The following is a 9,106-nucleotide window of genomic DNA, read 5'->3' on the forward strand; positions in this document are numbered from 1 at the left end:
CTAAATGCTGTAGAGGTCTAGATGTTTGTGTTGAGTGGCAGCCATTTGTCATTATTTGGTTAAGACCCTAACTCAAGGTTGGTTTCGTTTTCAGCAGTCTCAAGGCAGGACACTGTCATTCCTGTGTACAAGAGCCTTGAGTCACTCATGGTAGCACCATCCTTATTTAATGCCTGTGTGTGAGGCCAATTCTACCTTGTAATGTCTTTCAGGATGATTGACAAACTGGGTTGAAAGGAAGGCATGCTATTTTGCAGAATTTGCCAACCTGTTCCACATCATAGCCCATTCTTTTCTTTAAAAAATGTATTCCCTGAACACCAGAGTAGATGATAAAATAAAGAAAGAACTCATTTCTGTGTAGCAAGAGGTGAGGATGATATCTGGGGGTTATTGACCTTTTCCCACACAAAGCAAGATCAAGAAGGTTTGGCCCCTTTTGAAGCCTCCCAGGATCTGGTTACAAGAAGTACAGAAGTTTTCAGATGTTCATTTTCTTGTCCCAGTGTCAGCTGCCTTGAACTTTGCTCTCAACAGAATCAGGCCTTGGGGTGAAGAAACCCTCCTCTCAGTGGCTCCAGCCTTCGGGGGAGGGAGATGAGCTTGACATGAGAGAGAGAGAGTACCTTCCAGCATGTGCCTACATCCTTACTCTGTCCTTGAATGCTTATTTTTTCCACTGGGAAAAAATATTACAAGGACGTGGGGTCTAACGGCATTGATTACTTGATAGTTTGTTGATTAAGTCCAGGAGATGCAGGGATCTGTGAATACATCTTATTAGGTGTGATCAGGCAAGTAAATTGTCCCTGCCCTCTAGCATACTACAATAATTAACTCTAATACTAACAACTAAAAGTTAATCACAGCACGTGCAAAGCCTGGATCTCTTTGTCTGCCTGCAAAATCCTTTCCCACCTTGATTTTGGGGTGTAAGCTCTGAGACTTGGGACCAGATTTTTGACAAAGAGCATTTCCTTCCAGGGAAACTGTTCCCCATATTATTTTAATTTAATTAAGTTTTAAAAAGGTTAACCATGACATTTTAATAGCTTAAGCTCACATTAATATTCTGAGAATGCTGTTTAGCACATCCACTTGTGATTCCAAAGGATGTTTTTCTAGAAAAGGAATTGGCTTTTAGGACAATTACTGAAAAATAGCTTTCATTTCATTTAAACTTGTATCAGGCTACTGAAAGACAGCTAGTGAAATAACATACATATAAGACATTGAAAACTGTTCAAACCTTAGCTTGATCCCATTAATCTGGGAGAAAGGTATACTGACCAGTATGTTTATGGAGATTATCCCAAGGAGGATAATGTCCTCATGTCCCTCAGCTGTGTTAGGGGCTGTGCTTATATTTTGCCGTGTAGTGTCACCCTAACGATTTATTTATTTGCCTGAGAGCTGCTGTCTTCATAAAGGAGTTTAGAGAGCAAAGAGAGATAATACTTACTAACCTGGCAAACTAATAAACTCTGCTCATGTTTCTTCTGTTTCTTCTCTGTCATAGTTAATCATTGATTTTTTTCTTTTGTAAATAGCCCTCTTGGTGGGAAATGTACACTGGTGAAGGTATAGATGTCGGAACATTATATATCTGAAACCCAGTTATGATCAACTTTGTAATTGTACATCTTATTATGATTCAATAATAATAATCATCATCACTGTGTCACTGTATCACTGTCATGCCATTGTTCAACGATTTGCTCGAGCGGGCACCAGTAACATCTCCATTCATCCCAGCCCTGAGATCTTAGCAGCCTATCCTTACTCGGCTTTCCCAATGATTAGAGGGTCTTTCAGGGTTAGTGGAATGAGACCTGTTATTCTTACCGTATTTGGCATATCGAATACACCACAGGGAGCTTGCCAGGCTCTTAAGAATGATAATAAAGTCCTCTAACACACTGTGCATCTTGATGTGGGTGCAGGAGTAAATCCAAATTTCCCATGGATTACAGGAGTAAGTCCAGATTTTAAATTTTCTATGAATAAGGGGGTGAGTCTCTTGCCCGCACACCTGGCTGTCTTCCCCGGGGCCTCTCGGAGAGGATGGGCTCCAGCTTCCCTCCCTGCCCTGAGCAGAGATCCCAGTGGCCGAAGACCACTGGAACCTAGCCACAGCCATGCTCGAGGCCCCTCTCCACATGTTCAGAAAGGCCTCACGCATGGAGGTACCGGCAGAGGAACCCAGGTGTGTGTAATCCCATCAACGGCCAATATCCAGAGACTTAAAAGCAAGCTCCCAGAAGCGATATCCTGTAGCCTACTTCTCCCTCTGGGAGAAACTGGCAATATTCTGAGAGTTTCCTGCCCACATGGGACAGCCTTGCAAGCTTCCCATGGTGTATTCATATGCTAAATCCAGTAAGAAGCTGGATTCATTCCCGTGACCCTGCAAGAGCCCCCAGTGCGACATCATTGGGAGGGCCGAGTAGAGAGAGAGAGACTTCTAAGATCTCAGGGAAAGGACGAATGGAGAGGTTACTGAGCCCGCTCGAATAATCGACGATTAACGGGATTTCTCGATTCGTGATTTGTGAAGGGGGTGACTAGGAATAGTTCAGTCTTTCTGATGTGACCAGTTATGATGTGCCAAAGCACTGTGCTGTCTCTGTGGACAGCCTTCCAGACTCACACTAACATGAAGTGGGCACAAACTCTCCTTAGAGAAGCGTCAGAGACATTCTTCGTGCCTTAGGAAAGCACAAAGGTAGGTTATTAGTGTAACTGGTGGGATTGGAGTGGCAGCATAAGGGAGGGAGGAACTGGGGCTTGATAATCAGAATTGGTTTTGAAATTGGTTTCAAAATTTTGAAATTGGTTCCTCTGGAGAAGGGAAAACATGAAGTCTCAAGCAGGGTTAAGAGCTGCTTAACCCAGTGGTTCTTGAAGTGTGGATTGGCAACCCCCCTCCTCCAAACTTGTTAGGTGCATGCTTTCTCAATCTTTCCCTGAGACCTGTTGAATTAGAAAGTATGTTACAGTCTGTGTTATAACAAATTTCCCAGATAATGCTGATACTTGTGAATGTTAAGAGGACGTGTCTTTATGCCACCCTACTTCCCCGCCTCCATCAGTGGTGACAAGTGAGACTTGACCAGAGATTTGGGCTGGAAGGAAAGCAAACAGGGCTGAAGAAATGGAATACCAGGTGGTGAGATTGGAAAGGTCAGAGGGGACCAATTATGCAGGATGAAAGAGGAGGATATTAATATTTATATTAGCTATCTTTTAGTAAAAACATTTTTAAAAATTTTTATTAGTGAATCACCGTGAGGTACAGTTACAAACTTATGAACTTTCATGTTTGCATTTCATGCACCATCATACAGTGATAGTTTACATCCCTCCACCAGTGCCCATTCTCTTCTACCAATGTTCCCAGTATCCCTCCCACCACCCGCACCCCAACCCCCACCACCCCACCTTGCTTCTGTGGCAGGACATTCTCTTTTGTTCTCTCTCTCCTGTTGGATGTTGTAGTTTGCAATAGAGGTATTGAGTGGCCATCATGTTCGAGTAAAACCATTTTTATATACAACAGATGCCAGGTAACAGGAACTGACTCCATCCAACTTAAACTGAGTAAATTAAAATAATAGCACAACAGCTCACTGCTACCCATGGTAACAGGCTTCAGGAAAACATGTAAACGCACATATACATACACATACATGAATATATACATATATATACATATATTTCTCTATTTCTACTCTTTCCTCAGGATAGATTTCTAGATGTTAGATCACTGGCTCAGAGCGTGTGAGCAATTTCATGACTCCTGTTGGGTATAGCCAAACACTTCTAAAAGGTTGTAGGAGCATAGGAGGTCACCAGCACTGAGCTTAAATATCAGTTTTACAGCCCTTTTTTGTCACCAATTCTACCATTTTGAACTGCATATGGGGAAGTGGCTAAGCATTGTGACTGTTTGCAATTCATTGATTATTAATAAAATCAAATATTTAACATGGAGTTTATTTAGCAATCATTGTGCCTTGTCAGGGATATTCCATCCTTATTTTAAAGGAGCAGCCCCACTGTAATCTGCAGGGAATACAGAGGCAATCACACTGGTTTGGAGGCTACAGAGTCTGCCCAATTACCTGGGACACACCCTCATTTCTATCTTCATTAGTGGTTGAAAGGTACAAGGAGTCAGAAGAGCTGAGTCCAAGACCCATCCATGTTACCTACTGGCTTAACATTTGGTATAAACTTCTATACTCCTGTGAGCCTCACTTTTCTTGCCAGAAAAAATGGGCATCATCTGCCCTACTTTTAAATACTGACTGGGTATTTTCGAGACCAGAATGTCAACTCTCGCGACGGCTGGCCTAAATGAACAATCTCTGTGAGGCTATGTAGCACCAGAGAGATCCTAGTCTGTGTCAGCTTTTTTGCTTCTGAACAAGTGGGGCTCAGTTTATAGATGCAAATTGAGGAAAGTCCAGGGCCAGGCGGTGTTTTACTTATTTTGACTTTCAGCAGCAGGGAATTGACTTCAAAGATGTGGGGAGGGATCTGATTTTTCATCCCTCTGGGCTGTATTGCCTTTCCCTCTTGCCCTCCCTCTCATCCTTTCTCCTCCTGCCCACCTCTCCAAACATTGGGAATAAATAGTGAGCAAGAGCCAAATCAACCTTCACTCTGGTGGAGTTTACATATTTCTTCAGAAATTTACGCAGCCCTTGTGACCCTAGTTTTTTCACTCATAGCCAGAGGATGGTTTACAGTTACTTTATAAGGTCTGTTTCTAGCATTGTGTGCACTGGATTGTAGTTAGTTTATAAGGTCTGTTTCTAGCAGCATGTGCATCTGATTCTCTGTCACCTTACTAGGAAGGGGCGGGTTACCATTTTCTGAAGTCAGCAGTTAGGTGACTTGTCTCAGATCAGGTGAAGGAATAGCAGGAATGGGCCTTTGCCCTCCCTCCTGGAAGCTAGCATGGTGTCTTTTCCACGGAGCTGCATTTATCAGTCTCTTCCTCCTCATGTTTGCAGTTGGTTCCAGTAGCACTTTGCTTTGATGAAGGCATAGAGATACGAGATTTCTTTCCAACAGGACTTGTTCAACTTTTTCCACGTATGACTTCTTTTCACCTGAGAAATTTTTAGAGTATCAGCTATGTATATATATATAATATAGCTATATTATATATAAGATATATATTTAATTATATTATATTACGATTCACGAAATCCTGTTAATCACCCATTTCTCGGGCGGGCACAGTAACATCTCATTTTGTCCTTTCCCTGAGATCTTAGAAGTCTATCTTGACTCAGCCATCCTAACGATGTTGCACTGGGGGCTCTTCAGGGTCAGGGGAATGAGATCCAGTTTTTTACTGGATTTTGCATATGAATACACCATGGGAAGCTTGCAAGGTTATCCCATGTGGGCAGGAAACTCTCAGAAGATTGCCAGTTTCTCCCAGAGGGAGAAGTAGGCTAAAGATAAGCGGCCGAGCGCTTCTGAGAGCTTGCTTTTAAGTCTCTCTCTGGATGTTGGCCGTTGATGGAATTACACACACCTGGGTTCCTCTGCCGGTACCTTCATGCATGAGTCCTGTCTGAACGTGTGGAGAGGGGCCTCCGGCATGGCTGTGGCTAGGTTCTGGTGGTCTTCGGCCGCCAGGAGCTCTGCTCGGGGCGGGGAGGGAAGCTGGAGCCCATCCTCTCCGAGAGGCCCCGGGGAAGACAGCCAGGCGTGCGGGCAAGAGACTCTCTTATATTATAATATATGTTATATTATATACAAATATATTTATATATAATTATAATATACAATATATAACTATACATATATAATTGGTATGCAAAGAAAACTTTGATACTAAACCATAAAGGGATTTATTCAAACACTGCTTTTTAAGTTAAGCAACTCCATTTGTGATTTTAACCCACAGTTTAAGAAGGTAGGCTCTACAGAATCCTAATTCATCTACAGATGGAATTGACTTTGATTGTGTGAAATATGTTTCTGTGCATAAAAAAGCTTGACAACCAGAAGTCTTAGCGGAACAAAGTACAATGTGTGTTGGGCAGCGAGTTCCTACAGCGTAAGCGGTGGAGGGTGGTGGGGGTGTTACTTCAGGGTGGTGGAAGGGTTCCTGGCAGTGAGGCTTTTCTCTCTGATGGAGAAATACCCCTGCTAGCCAATGGAATTACAGAAGATGGTTCTGGGGATAAAGGGAGATAAGTGATTCAGGTTGAAAAGCTTGCAGAAAATTGAACAAAACCAGTGGAAGATGAGATGGGCTAAAAAAAAAAAACAGAAATGCTTGGGGAACTGGGTAAGTGAAGTTGCCTGCAGTTCTGAGCAAGCATCTTTCCATTGCTCAGAGGAAAACATTTTGGGTTAGCTGGCTGTCTACACGAAGGAGAGGGGTCTGATGGGAACCACCCTCCCTCTAGTTCCACCCCCAGGCACAGACTCTGGGAGGTGGTATGTGACTCTTTCCTGCATCACCCAGTTCAGATGCAGGGATTTGGCTCATCAGAGCCTGCTACTTTCCTGTTTGCTACTTTCCTGTCTTCATGGCACTGTTAGCTCTTTAATAAAAAATTTAAAATGCTATTATGTGCTAAATATGACCTGGTTTGGGTTAGGTTTAATGCTTAGACTGGACTTGGGGAATGATTCTGGGGCATGAAACGCAGGTGAAAGAGATGGACAGTAGTTAGCCTAAAATGCAAGCCAAGGTGATGTAAATGTTTGACATTGTTTTATCATAGATTTATAATATTATGGGATTTCAAGGGCTTAGTTTCACACTTCTATATGTATTTTCTACTCAACATAGCCATTACCAGAGTTCTAGAGCCACCCTACTACCAAAAGCACCCCTGTACCCCTTCCCTCTGTTACCACATCCTACATAGTCTTCACCAGGGCCAGAAATTAGTTGGTTATTTCGCCTGTTCCTTTGCTTTAGTTATTTGTACTCTCTCCATGAGGTGAAACTATTAGATAATTGTCTTTCCCTTTTGCTTTATTCAGCATAATCTCATCGACATTCACTTGTTCTGTTCTCTAAGGCCTGAATTTTATCTTTTTAATGACAGAGCATATGTACCCCAGCTCTTTTATATGATCAGCTCTCTCTTTTAAGAACTTTAATTTAATTTTGGGCACTGGCTCTTACAGTATTGTAAATCATAGCATTTCATGAATACAGTGTTCTAGTACCACACCATCCACCAGAGTGTCCTCTTCCCTCCACCATTGTCTCAGGGCCTCTTAACCCTTGTCCCTCTTATCTCCCACATCCTACCATGGTAAGCTTCCTGCTAAAGATAAGTTCTCAATTTTTATTATATTTGGGGATTTGTTATTTCTTTGTATTTTGAAAAATATATTCCAGATGAGAGAGATAGTTCTGTGTCTGATCCTCTCCTTCTGGCTAACTTCACTCAGCAAGATACCTTCCAGTTCAATCGATATTACAACAAATTGCATGATTTCATCTTTTCTTATAAACAAGTAGTATTTCATTGGTATATGTACTGAACTGTAGCATTGTCATCCCATTATTCATTGATTTGCTCTAGTGGGCACCAGTAACGTCTCCATTGTGAGACTTGTTGTTACTGTTTTTGGCATATTGAATATGCCATGGGTAGTTAGCCAGGCTCTGCTGTGCGGGTGGAATACTCTCGGTAGCTTGCCGGGCTCTCCAAGAGGGATGGAGGAATTGAACTCGGGTTGGCCGCATGCAAGGCAAACACCCTACCCTCTGTGCTATGGCTCCAGCCCAGTTTACATACTATAGTTTCTTTATATAGTCATCTGTTCTTGGACACATGGGTTGTCCCCAGATATTGACTATTGTGAAGTGTTGGAATGAACATAGGTTGAAAATGTCTTTCCTGAACAGTTTTTAATTTTTTATATTTTTAATTTTTTAATTGAATCACTGTGATATACACCCTTATAAAGCTATTTATGATTAGGTTTCAGTCATACAGTTTTCCAACACCCATCCTTCCACCAGTGTACATTTCCCAGAACCAGTGTCTCCAGTTTCCCTCCCATCTATCACCTCCCCCCCCCACCACCACACCCATGCCTCTAAGGCAGGAGCTTTCCTCCCCTCCCCTTCCACCCTCCTTCTCCCCCTCCTTCTCTCTCCCCTCCCCCTCTTCCTCCTCCTCCTCTTCGTCTTCTGTCTCTCTCCCTTTTGGGCGCTGTGGTTTGCTATACAGATACTGAAAGGTTATCGGGAATATCCCTTTACCTACTTTTAGCACTCACTTCTTGTCCAACATGTGAATAGAGGTTTTTAACCCTATGGGTAGATGCCAAGAAGTAAAATTGCAGGGTCATATGAAAGCTTAATTTCTAGTTTTAAAAGAAGCGTTCATATTGTCTTCCAGAAACACTGAACCAGTTGACATTCCCATTAGCATGAATGTAGGTTCCCATATCCATGCCAAGATTGGTTGTTTTGTTCTTTTTGATGTGTGCCAGTCTCATTGGTGTGAGGTGCTATCTCATCATTTTGATTTGTGTTTCCCCGATGACAAATGATGCAGAGCAGTTTTTCATATACCTTTTTGCCATCTGTATATCTTTTTTGAGGACGTTTCTGTTTATCTCCTTCTACTATTTGTGTGTGTGTGTGTGTGTGTGTGTGTGTGTGTGTGTAGAAATGTATGGCTACTCAACCTCTACTGTAAGGTTGGTAGCCCTGTGGAGTCTTTTTATTTTAATGTAGCATATTATAGATGAATTCTGCCCTAAAGGAATGAGAAGCAGGCATGAAAAGCTTCCTCCCTTTTTTTTATGGGGTTATAATTTTCTTTTCTTGTAAAATTTCACCAGAGCTTAATATATCTTGGATATTAACTCTTTGTGAAATGAGTGGAAAACTATTTTCTCCCAGTCTGTGGGGTGTCTTTTTATTTTGACCATTGGTCATTTTTTGGGGGGTTCACAAAAATGTTTTTATTTGATGCAGTCCCATTTGTTTATCTTTGCTTCTGTTTGCTTGGCCAATAGCATGAAATTATCTCTATATTCAGTGCCACGAAGTATTCTACTTGTTTCTACCTGTTTTATTCAATACAATTTATGAATTCGG

General features: G+C 42.1%; 1 non-coding gene across 1 annotated transcript; it reads right to left on the reverse strand.

Annotated features, from left to right (window-relative positions):
* Positions 1-8,664: 8,664 nt before the first annotated feature.
* On the reverse strand, positions 8,665-8,794 carry LOC129401066 (small nucleolar RNA U109). The gene has a single exon (XR_008628085.1). It is a non-coding gene; the product is annotated as a small nucleolar RNA U109 (small nucleolar RNA).
* Between the last annotated feature and the right edge of the window lie 312 nt (positions 8,795-9,106).

The sequence above is a fragment of the Sorex araneus genome, chromosome 1, assembly GCF_027595985.1.
Source record: "Sorex araneus isolate mSorAra2 chromosome 1, mSorAra2.pri, whole genome shotgun sequence".
Lineage (NCBI taxonomy): Eukaryota > Metazoa > Chordata > Mammalia > Eulipotyphla > Soricidae > Sorex > Sorex araneus.